This window comes from Oncorhynchus nerka, linkage group LG20, assembly GCF_034236695.1.
Source record: "Oncorhynchus nerka isolate Pitt River linkage group LG20, Oner_Uvic_2.0, whole genome shotgun sequence".
In the NCBI taxonomy this organism is placed as follows: Eukaryota; Metazoa; Chordata; class Actinopteri; order Salmoniformes; family Salmonidae; genus Oncorhynchus; species Oncorhynchus nerka.
The window spans coordinates 97,390,199-97,402,150 of NC_088415.1; the positions used below are offsets into that span (position 1 = coordinate 97,390,199).

General features: G+C 48.0%; 1 non-coding gene across 1 annotated transcript; it reads left to right on the plus strand.

Moving 5' to 3' along the window:
• Positions 1-11,743: 11,743 nt before the first annotated feature.
• On the plus strand, positions 11,744-11,927 carry LOC135563154 (U2 spliceosomal RNA). Its single transcript, XR_010460307.1, has one exon. It is a non-coding gene; the product is annotated as a U2 spliceosomal RNA (small nuclear RNA).
• Positions 11,928-11,952: the final 25 nt, after the last annotated feature.

The window sequence follows — 11,952 nt, forward strand, 5'->3', positions numbered from 1 at the left end:
GTGGATAACTGCAAAAGCGCAGAAGCTACTATATGCCATTGCAGGCATTGTTCGCTGCTAGCATGCCACCATTTAGGTATGGCTTGCAAAGCTGCCTTTTCAGATTCTGTGGCAGCAACAAACTTCCATATGCACCTTTTTCAAGTGCACAGAAATTATTAGGGGAGTACTGGCTCCTTATTTTCTCCAAAGGGTAACATCAGATGTGGGGGGATGAAGTTCAGTCTCCTTTTGGATGAGTCCGCTGATCAATACCTGGGTGTGGTGATTGTATTTCAGTGCTAAAAAAAGAACCGTTGTGTCCACATTTCTCGGGCTGGTTGAATTGGAGAGCGATGCCAGATCAATAGCAAAGGCGGTAGTTGAGTTTCTTGAGAAGTGTAACCTTGAAAAGAGAATCTTCAGGGTTTTAAAGGAAGAATGTGCATTGCCCAATTTGGTTCTCATCCACTGTGTGTGCTATTCTTTACAATTGGCTGTCAGTGCAGCATCAAAAGAAACCATCCCTAGGAGTGTTGAGTACTTAATCAGGAAACCTACAACTGGTTTTCGATTTCCTCAAAACGGCATGAGGCGTACAAAGCAGTGTATGCCACCATGAATTGTGGCCGAAACCCCTGCAGATCACAAGTGTGTGTCACACGTTGGCTATCGATTGAGCCTGCAGTAACTCGTATATTGAGCCAGTGGGAAGAACTGAAACTCCACTTTGAGTTGACCAAGGCCAGTGAGCATTGTTACATGGCGGATGTGCTCCACGCCACGTACATGGACAAGATCAACTATGTCTATCGGACATTCTTCAAATCAATCCTGTCCAACGTTACAAGTTGCAGTGATGTCATTTGAGGAGATCAAACAGATCCTGTCAAGCTTTTGGACAATCTGGTACATCTCTTAACATCAATTTGCAGCAGAGTAGTCAACCCTATGGCAAAAATGGATGTCCTGAAGAATCCCATTGATGGACATCTCAGCCCATCACCATACCTTGTGTAAGTTTTTGAGAGCATGGTGTACCAACTCAGTCTCGCGCCAGAGGACAAAAAGGTAATTCGGAGACGGTGCAGCAACTACATTGTTGCTTTAAGCAAGGAACTGCAAGCAAGGCTCCCAGACAACATAGAAGCCTTGCGAAACATGGCCTTGTTCAGTGTTAAGGAAACGCCAAAGCACAATAAAGGCACCACTGAAATTATTAAAGTAGTTGAGCTACTGGGATACCAGCCCCAAACAATTGATAAAATTGTTTCCCAATTGAGAAACATCCATCTGTTTAGGTGGAACTCAACTGAAAATACAGTTGAGTTTTGGAGTGAAGTCAATAACTACATGGACTCTTCCGGGTCAAATCCATTTGAAGAACTGTGCAAAGCTGCACTCGCTGCCCTCTCCTTGCCACACTCAAATGCAGAGTTTGAACGGCTGTTCAGCCAAATGAGTGTGGTCAAGTCAAAGTTAAGAAATAGAATGTCACTGCACACTCTCAACTCCATACTCCTGGTGCGGTATGGACTGAAGCTGGCTGGTGATACCTGTTACCAGCATAAACTACCAAGTGAAGTTCTGCAGCAGTTTGGCACCACAGCAGCGTACAGCTTCAAGGCCTCTCCATCCTCCTGCTGGTTCCAGCTCCGTCACAATGCAGTTGGACAGTGAAGATGAAGAGGATTTCCTTGCCAATCTATGGTTCATCATATTATCCTCTTACAGGAAATGGGAGGATATGTGGCAGCACGGGCCCTCCATTTGGAGTGGTTCCAATTTTAACAAGAACGACGGTGTTGCCATTTTAATCAAGACCCCACAGGTGGTGATGAAGGGGAGCACGGTGGTGGTAGGCGGGCGTGCTGTTTTAGCCAATTGTACTTTTATGGGGAGGGATTTTAACGTGCTAAATGTGTATGGTTTTAACAATAAACAATAGTGGGAAGAGGGCCCTGGAAATTGAACTGCTCCCTTTTAGAAGATGATAGAGTAGTTAGTCAGTACACGGAGCAGTCCAGCCAGTGGCAGACGCTACAGGACTTCTTTAGAGAGATAGGAACCCTTTTAGAAGATGATAGAGTAGTTAGTCAGTACAGAGAGCAGTTCATCCAGTAGCAGACGCTACAGGACTTCTTTAGAGAGATAGGAACCCTTTTAGAAGATGATAGAGTAGTTAGTCAGTACAGAGAGCAGTCCAGCCAGTGGCAGACACTACAGGACTTCTTTAGAGAGATAGGAACCCTTTTTTAGAAGATGATAGAGTAGTTAGTCAGTACAGAGAGCAGTTCATCCAGTGGCAGACGCTACAGGACTTCTTTAGAGAGATAGGAACCCTTTTAGAAGATGATAGAGTAGTTAGTCAGTACACGGAGCAGTCCAGCCAGTGGCAGACGCTACATGACTTCTTTAGAGAGATAGGAACCCTTTTAGAAGATGATAGAGTAGTTAGTCAGTACACAGAGCAGTTCATCCAGTGGCAGACGCTACAGGACTTCTTTAGAGAGATAGGAACCCTTTTAGAAGATGATAGAGTAGTTAGTCAGTACACGGAGCAGTTCAGCCAGTAGCAGACGCTACAGGACTTCTTTAGAGAGATAGGAACCCTTTTAGAAGATGATAGAGTAGTTAGTCAGTACACGGAGCAGTTCAGCCAGTAGCAGACGCTACAGGACTTCTTTAGAGAGATAGGAACCCTTTTAGAAGATGATAGAGTAGTTAGTCAGTACAGAGAGCAGTCCAGCCAGTGGCAGACGCTACAGGACTTCTTTAGAGAGATAGGAACCCTTTTAGAAGATGATAGAGTAGTTAGTCAGTACACGGAGCAGTTCATCCAGTAGCAGACGCTACAGGACTTCTTTAGAGAGATAGGAACCCTTTTAGAAGATGATAGAGTAGTTAGTCAGTACACGGAGCAGTTCAGCCAGTGGCAGACGCTACAGGACTTCTTTAGAGAGATAGGAACCCTTTTAGAAGATGATAGAGTAGTTAGTCAGTACACGGAGCAGTCCAGCCAGTGGCAGACGCTACAGGACTTCTTTAGAGAGATAGGAACCCTTTTAGAAGATGATAGAGTAGTTAGTCAGTACACGGAGCAGTCCAGCCAGTGGCAGACGCTACAGGACTTCTTTAGAGAGATAGGAACCCTTTTAGAAGATGATAGAGTAGTTAGTCAGTACAGAGAGCAGTCCAGCCAGTGGCAGACGCTACAGGACTTCTTTAGAGAGATAGGAACCCTTTTAGAAGATGATAGAGTAGTTAGTCAGTACAGAGAGCAGTCCAGCCAGTGGCAGACGCTACAGGACTTCTTTAGAGAGATAGGAACCCTTTTAGAAGATGATAGAGTAGTTAGTCAGTACAGAGAGCAGTCCAGCCAGTGGCAGACGCTACAGGACTTCTTTAGAGAGATAGGAACCCTTTTAGAAGATGATAGAGTAGTTAGTCAGTACACGGAGCAGTCCAGCCAGTGGCAGACGCTACATGACTTCTTTAGAGAGATAGGAACCCTTTTAGAAGATGATAGAGTAGTTAGTCAGTACACAGAGCAGTTCATCCAGTGGCAGACGCTACAGGACTTCTTTAGAGAGATAGGAACCCTTTTAGAAGATGATAGAGTAGTTAGTCAGTACACGGAGCAGTTCAGCCAGTGGCAGACGCTACAGGACTTCTTTAGAGAGATAGGAACCCTTTTAGAAGATGATAGAGTAGTTAGTCAGTACACGGAGCAGTCCAGCCAGTGGCAGACGCTACAGGACTTCTTTAGAGAGATAGGAACCCTTTTAGAAGATGATAGAGTAGTTAGTCAGTACACGGAGCAGTCCAGCCAGTGGCAGACGCTACAGGACTTCTTTAGAGAGATAGGAACCCTTTTAGAAGATGATAGAGTAGTTAGTCAGTACAGAGAGCAGTCCAGCCAGTGGCAGACGCTACAGGACTTCTTTAGAGAGATAGGAACCCTTTAGAAGATGATAGAGTAGTTAGTCAGTACAGAGAGCAGTCCAGCCAGTGGCAGACGCTACAGGACTTCTTTAGAGAGATAGGAACCCTTTTAGAAGATGATAGAGTAGTTAGTCAGTACAGAGAGCAGTCCAGCCAGTGGCAGACGCTACAGGACTTCTTTAGAGAGATAGGAACCCTTTTAGAAGATGATAGAGTAGTTAGTCAGTACACGGAGCAGTCCAGCCAGTGGCAGACGCTACATGACTTCTTTAGAGAGATAGGAACCCTTTTAGAAGATGATAGAGTAGTTAGTCAGTACACAGAGCAGTTCATCCAGTGGCAGACGCTACAGGACTTCTTTAGAGAGATAGGAACCCTTTTAGAAGATGATAGAGTAGTTAGTCAGTACACGGAGCAGTTCAGCCAGTAGCAGACGCTACAGGACTTCTTTAGAGAGATAGGAACCCTTTTAGAAGATGATAGAGTAGTTAGTCAGTACACGGAGCAGTTCAGCCAGTAGCAGACGCTACAGGACTTCTTTAGAGAGATAGGAACCCTTTAGAAGATGATAGAGTAGTTAGTCAGTACAGAGAGCAGTCCAGCCAGTGGCAGACGCTGGGACTTCTTTAGAGAGATAGGAACCCTTTTAGAAGATGATAGGGTAGTTAGTCAGTACACGGAGCAGTTCATCCAGTAGCAGACGCTACAGGACTTCTTTAGAGAGATAGGAACCCTTTTAGAAGATGATAGAGTAGTTAGTCAGTACACGGAGCAGTTCAGCCAGTGGCAGACGCTACAGGACTTCTTTAGAGAGATAGGAACCCTTTTAGAAGATGATAGAGTAGTTAGTCAGTACAGAGAGCAGTTCAGCCAGTGGCAGACGCTACAGGACTTCTTTAGAGAGATAGGAACCCTTTTAGAAGATGATAGAGTAGTTAGTCAGTACACGGAGCAGTTCATCCAGTGGCAGACGCTACAGGACTTCTTTAGAGAGATAGGAACCCTTTTAGAAGACGATAGAGTAGTTAGTCAGTACACGGAGCAGTTCAGCCAGTGGCAGACGCTACATGACTTCTTTGACACACGAGCACAGTGGTGGGAAATGGTGAAGGGAAGGACGAGGACCTTCTTTAGAGAGATAGGAAAGAAAAAAGCAGAAAAAAAGATAGATGCATGCATGGTGGGACTGCAAAAGCGACTGGAAAGGTATTTTAACCTATGCCAACAGGGCCTTGATTTTAACCAAGAAATTAAAGAAGGAAATGGCACTTTTAGCAGAACAGAAAAGCAAGGGGGTTATTTTAAGAAGTAAAGAAAGGGAATTAGAAGAGGGGGAGAAGTGCACTAAGTACTTTTTAAAGAAAATAGTTAGTAAGGGTAGGTTAATGACTGGTTTAAAAGATAAAGATGGGGTTTTAAAAACAGATAGAGGGAATAAAATAAGTAGTCAAGGATTTTTATGGGGAACTGTTTGGGGTAAAAGATGTATGTGAAGAGACCATGGGGGGACGTTTTAACCTACATCGACAAGACCCTACCCAACACAGACGACCTGATAAAAGACCTGACGAGGACAGAAATTGACCAAGGACTGAAACATTTTCAGAGGGGTAAATCACCGGGGTAGGACGGCCTCCCTTTGGAGTTTTATTTGTCCTTTTGGGATGTTTTAGCCGACGAACTTCTGACTGTTTTTACTGACTTTGAACATCTTGACAGACTACCTGACAGTTTTAGAGTGGGGATCGTGACTCTTTTATATAAGAAAAATTACAGGACGGACCTGAAGAACTGGAGCAATAACCCTTTTAAACTTTGATTGTACACGTTTTACCAAGGTTTTAACACTCAGAATGTCTTCTGTTTTAGAGGAGGTGATCCACCCGGATCAAACCTGTGCCGTTCCCGGAAGGAAGATCACGGACAGCCTGATACTGATCCGAAATGCCATCTGTTATGCGAGAGACAGAAACATGTGGCTTGTAGTCCTAAATTTAGATTTTGAAAAAGCCTTTGATCGGGTCTCGCACCAGTACCTCTTTAAGGTACTGCAAAAAATGGGTTTCCCGGACAGGTTCTTAGTTTGGGTGGGAATGCTGTACTGGGACTTCACCAGCAAAATCCTTGTAAATGGGCATCTGTCAAAAGCAGTGGGAGTACACTGCGGTGTCCGTAAGGGCTGTCCGTTATCTCCTCTTCTGTTCGTGGCCTGTATTGAACCACTGGCACAGGTCTTGAGAAGGGACCAACGGATCAGTGGGGTGGGTATCCCGGGGAGTGGGCGGATGACCACCAAGTGCGTCTTTTACATGGATGACGTCAACATTTTATGTACCAACCTTTTATCCGTCGACAGGACTCTGGACAGGACTGACTGGTACGGACGAGCCTCTGGGGCGAGACTGAACAGAGACAAGACAGAGGCCCAATTTTTCGGACCGTGGGCAGACCCAGACTTGACCAGACTACCTCTGACAGTCAAAATGACAGACATAAGGGTACTGGGGGTAAAGTTTGACCGGGAGGGAGGAGGGAGCGGTAACTGGAGTGGGATCCTGGGGACAGTAAGACAGAGACTGGGTTTTTGGGGACTACGACAGCTGACTTTTGAGGGCAAGGTTTTAATCATTAAAGCTGTGATTTTACCTGTGCGTTTATTAATCAGTTCTGTTTTTATTCCCCCTCAAAGGAGTATTTTAGACCTGGAGCCGATGCTTTTTTACTTCCTGTGGGGAGGCAAGTGGGAGAGGCTGAGGAGGAGGTGGTCAAGAGGCCCAGGTCCAAGGGGGGGAAAGGCTTGCCTGACCTCTACTTGTTCCTGGGCAGCCGCTACACAGCGTTACATCTGACTCTTGCCACCTCCCCGGTCAACAACAAGACTCAGGCCCTCGCACGGTTCTGGCTGGGATCCTACCTCAGGACTCTGATGCTGATCCCAGTCGACCTGCGAGCCCCAGTCTCTTTCCTGCTACCCCCGCACTATAGGCCCTCGCACGGTTCTAATGAACATTGACACTGGTTCATCTTGAATAATGTTTTTACGTTAACAATTAAATAAAGTTTAAACAATTAATACAAATTAAATGAATCAACATATAATTTCAAAATGTACAAATTAGACAACTTGTTTATAATTGTTAGACATCTTAGTAAGTAGGCTGTTATTACATAAGCATCATTTTGGGAAAACAAATATATCCATACCAGAGGTGGAACCTTGATCCCTGATCTACTGGGTGTGCAGACTTCTATTCCAGCAATAATACACATTATAATCAACCCATTAGGTTGGATAAATTGAGCAGACTTCTACTTGTACACTACTAGTCCCCTACTGTGGTCCCCTACTCTGCTAGTCCCCTACTGTGGTCCCCTACTCTGCTAGTCCCCTACTGTGGTCCCCTACTCTGCTAGTCCCCTACTGGGGTCCCCTACTCTGCTAGTCCCCTACTGGGGTCCCCTACTCTGCTAGTCCCCTACTGTGGTCCCCTACTCTGCTAGTCCCCTACTGGGGTCCCCTACTCTGCTAGTCCCCTACTGTGGTCCCCTACTCTGCTAGTCCCCTACTGGGGTCCCCTACTCTGCTAGTCCCCTACTGTGGTCCCCTACTCTGCTAGTTCCCTACTCTGCTAGTCCCCTACTCTGCTAGTCCCCTACTCTACTAGTCCCCTACTGTGGTCCCCTACTCTGCTAGTCCCCTACTCTGCTAGTCCCCTACTCTGCTAATCCCCTACTCTGCTAGTCCCCTACTCTGCTAATCCCCTACTCTGCTAGTCCCCTACTGTGGTCCCCTACTGTGCTAGTTCCCTACTCTGCTAGTCCCCTACTGTGGTCCCATACTCTGCTAGTCCCCTACTGTGGTTCCCTACTCTGCTAGTCCCCTACTCTGCTAGTCCCCTACTGTGGTCTCCTACTCTGCTGGTCCCCTACTCTGCTAGTCCCCTACTGTGGTCCCCTACTCTGCTGGTCCCCTACTCTACTAGTCCCCTACTCTGCTAGTCCCCGACTGTGGTCCTCTACTCTGCTAGTTTCCTACTCTGCTAGTCCCCTACTCTGCTAGCCCCCTACTGTGGTCCCCTACTCTGCTAGTCCCCTACTCTGCTAGTCCCCAACTGTGGTCCCCTACTCTGCTAGTCCCCTACTCTGCTAGTCCCCTACTGTGGTCCCCTACTCTGCTAGTCACCTGCTGTGGTCCCCTACTCTGCTAGTCCCCTACTCTACTAGTCCCCTACTCTGCTACTCCCCTACTGTGGTCCCCTACTCTGCTTGTCCCCTACACTGCTAGTCCCCTACTGTGGTTCCCTACTCTGCTAGTCCCCTACTCTGCTAGTCCACTACTCTGCTAGTCCCCTACTCTGCTAGTCCCCTACTCTGCTTGTTCCCTACTCTGCTAGTCCCCTACTCTGCTAGTCTCCTACTGTGGTCCCCTACTCTGCTAGTCCCCTACATTACATTTACATTACATTTAAGTCATTTAGCAGACGCTCTTATCCAGAGCGACTTACAAATTGGTGCATTCACCTTATGACATCCAGTGGAACAGCCACTTTACAATAGTGCATCTAAATCTTTTAAGGGGGGGTGAGAAGGATTACTTTATCCTATCCTAGGTATTCCTTAAAGAGGTGGGGTTTCAGGTGTCTCCGGAAGGTGGTGATTGACTCCGCTGTCCTGGCGTCGTGAGGGAGTTTGTTCCACCATTGGGGGGCCAGAGCAGCGAACAGTTTTGACTGGGCTGAGCGGGAACTGTACTTCCTCAGTGGTAGGGAGGCGAGCAGGCCAGAGGTGGATGAACGCAGTGCCCTTGTTTGGGTGTAGGGCCTGATCAGAGCCTGGAGGTACTGAGGTGCCGTTCCCCTCACAGCTCCGTAGGCAAGCACCATGGTCTTGTAGCGGATGCGAGCTTCAACTGGAAGCCAGTGGAGAGAGCGGAGGAGCGGGGTGACGTGAGAGAACTTGGGAAGGTTGAACACCAGACGGGCTGCGGCGTTCTGGATGAGTTGTAGGGGTTTAATGGCACAGGCAGGGAGCCCAGCCAACAGCGAGTTGCAGTAATCCAGACGGGAGTGCCTGGATTAGGACCTGCGCCGCTTCCTGTGTGAGGCAGGGTCGTACTCTGCGGATGTTGTAGAGCATGAACCTACAGGAACGGGCCACCGCCTTGATGTTATTTAAGAATGACAGGGTGTTGTCCAGGATCACGCCAAGGTTCTTAGCGCTCTGGGAGGAGGACACAATGGAGTTGTCAACCGTGATGGCGAGATCATGGAACGGGCAGTCCTTCCCCGGGAGGAAGAGCAGCTCCGTCTTGCCGAGGTTCAGCTTGAGGTGGTGATCCGTCATCCACACTGATATGTCTGCCAGACATGCAGAGATGCGATTCGCCACCTGGTCATCAGAAGGGGGAAAGGAGAAGATTAATTGTGTGTCGTCTGCATAGCAATGATAGGAGAGACCATGTGAGGTTATGACAGAGCCAAGTGACTTGGTGTATAGCGAGAATAGGAGAGGGCCTAGAACAGAGCCCTGGGGACACCAGTGGTGAGAGCACGTGGTGAGGAGACTCATTCTCGCCACGCCACCTGGTAGGAGCGACCTGTCAGGTAGGGACGCAATCCAAGCGTGGGCCGCGCCGGAGATGCCCAACTCGGAGAGGGTGGAGAGGAGGATCTGATGGTTCACAGTATCGAAGGCAGCCGATAGGTCTAGAAGGATGAGAGCAGAGGAGAGAGAGTTAGCTTTAGCAGTGCGGAGCGCCTCCGTGATACAGAGAAGAGCAGTCTCAGTTGAATGACTAGTCTTGAAACCTGACTGATTTGGATCAAGAAGGTCATTCTGAGAGAGATAGCGGGAGAGCTGGCCAAGGACGGCACGTTCAAGAGTTTTGGAGAGAAAAGAAAGAAGGGATACTGGTCTGTAGTTTTTGACATCGGAGGGATAGAGTGTAGGTTTTTTCAGAAGGGGTGCAACTCTCGCTCTCTTGAAGACGGAAGGGACGTAGCCAGCGGTCAGGGATGAGTTGATGAGCGAGGTGAGGTAGGAGAAGGTCTCCAGAAATGGTCTGGAGAAGAGAGGAGGGGATAGGGTCAAGCGGGCAGGTTGTTGGGCGGCCGGCCGTCACAAGACGCGAGATTTCATCTGGAGAGAGAGGGAGAAAGAGGTCAGAGCACAGGGTAGGGCAGTGTGAGCAGAACCAGCGGTGTCGTTTGACTTAGCAAACGAGGATCGGATGTCGTCGACCTTCTTTTCAAAATGGTTGACGAAGTCATCTGCAGAGAGGAGGAGGGGGGGAGGGGGATTCAGGAGGGAGGAGAAGGTGGCAAAGAGCTTCCTAGGGTTAGAGGCAGATGCTTGGAATTTAGAGTGGTAGAAAGTGGCTTTAGCAGCAGAGACAGAGGAGGAAAATGTAGAGAGGAGGGAGTGAAAGGATGCCAGGTCCGCAGGGAGGCGGTTTTCCTCCATTTCCGCTCGGCTGCCCGGAGCCCTACTCTGCTAGTCCCCTACTGTGGTCCCCTACTCTGCTAGTCCCTAACTCTGCTAGTCCCCTACTGTGGTCCCCTACTCTGCTAGTCCCCTACTCTGCTAGTCCCCTACTCATCTCCTACTCTACCGGTCCCCTAATATTGTGCTGACCCTGGTTTATCCCTTTAAATCAGAAGAATCAGTGGAACAGGCAAAGCCATGGCGAAGTCTGACAAATACCAACACAAGAGCTGAGTTACACCTGGAGACGACTGTATTGGGTAACTAACCTTCTGTCGCGTCTCTCTGGTAACTAACCTTCTGTCGCGTCTCTCTGGTAACTGATCGACTGTCGTGTCTCTCTGGTAACTAACCTGTCGTGTCTCTCTGGTAACTAACCTTCTGTCGTCTCTCTGGTAACTAACCTTCTGTCGCGTCTCTCTGGTAAATAACCTTCTGTCGCAGCTCTCTGGTAACTAACCTTCTGTCGCGTCTCTCTGGTAACTAACCTTCTGTCGCGGCTCTCTGGTAACTAACCTTCTGTCGCGTCTCTCTGGTAACGAACCTTCTGAAGAGTCGGTGAGGCACATGCTCTGGGAGTGCAGAGCTGCCAGGGACCTGTGGAAGGAAGCAGGCCTCCTGATCACCCTGTGTCTGCCAGCAGGGGAGGACCTAACACTTCAGCTCGTGCTGTATGGGGTGGGCCGAAGGCCTATTCCATCAAAGGCCTTCACAAAGTTCTGGCCCACCCTCACGTGCCTGAAGGAAGAACTGTGGTCCTCACGCAACCTGCTGGTAGGGAAAAGCGTAGAGACCACCCCCCAGGCAGTGGCCATGGTAGCCATGGAAGCCCTGGGATGGTACGGAAGGAAGGGGGCCTCGACCCCAGGCGAAGGGTCCCCCACAACACCCTAGGTCCCGGCGGCCACGGCCTGACAGCGCTGCGGCACCTAGGGCGATGCGCCTAGGGGGAGGGATCTCCTCTGGGCCCCGACGGAAGGGATGGTAATTTATTCAGAGGAGCAGGATGAGGCGAGTTTGATAAGGACTCACCCGTTCCTGTACAAGGGACCGAAGACAGCCTTTTAACAAAGTGACTTTTTAACATGTTTTCATGTCTTAAAATGTTTGACCCTTGTTAGATCATTAGTACACATTTTAAATGGCTTTTACAGATTTGATGTTTTTACAGGAAAGTACTTTTATTCATGGTTGTTTTCATTGGTTTTAACAACATGTACTTTTTAACTAATTTAAATGTAACTTTCAAATGCTGTGTTTTATGCCTTTATTGCCGTTTTTATGTGTATAAATGATGTAAAAATGTATGAGCTGTTTTTAAAGGAAATGTGTAAATAAAACTTTTCCAAAAAAAAAAAAAAAAAAAAATCTGTTCTCATCAGTTTAATATCTGATACGTCCCCTATCTGGGGATCATATATTAAATTGATTTTTGGAATAGGGAGATGGAATAGGGCTTGCTCCGTCCACTCCACGCATCGACCTGGTATTGCAGTACTTCCAGGAACGGTGCACCCCCTTTCATTGTAAAGAGAAATCAGACAG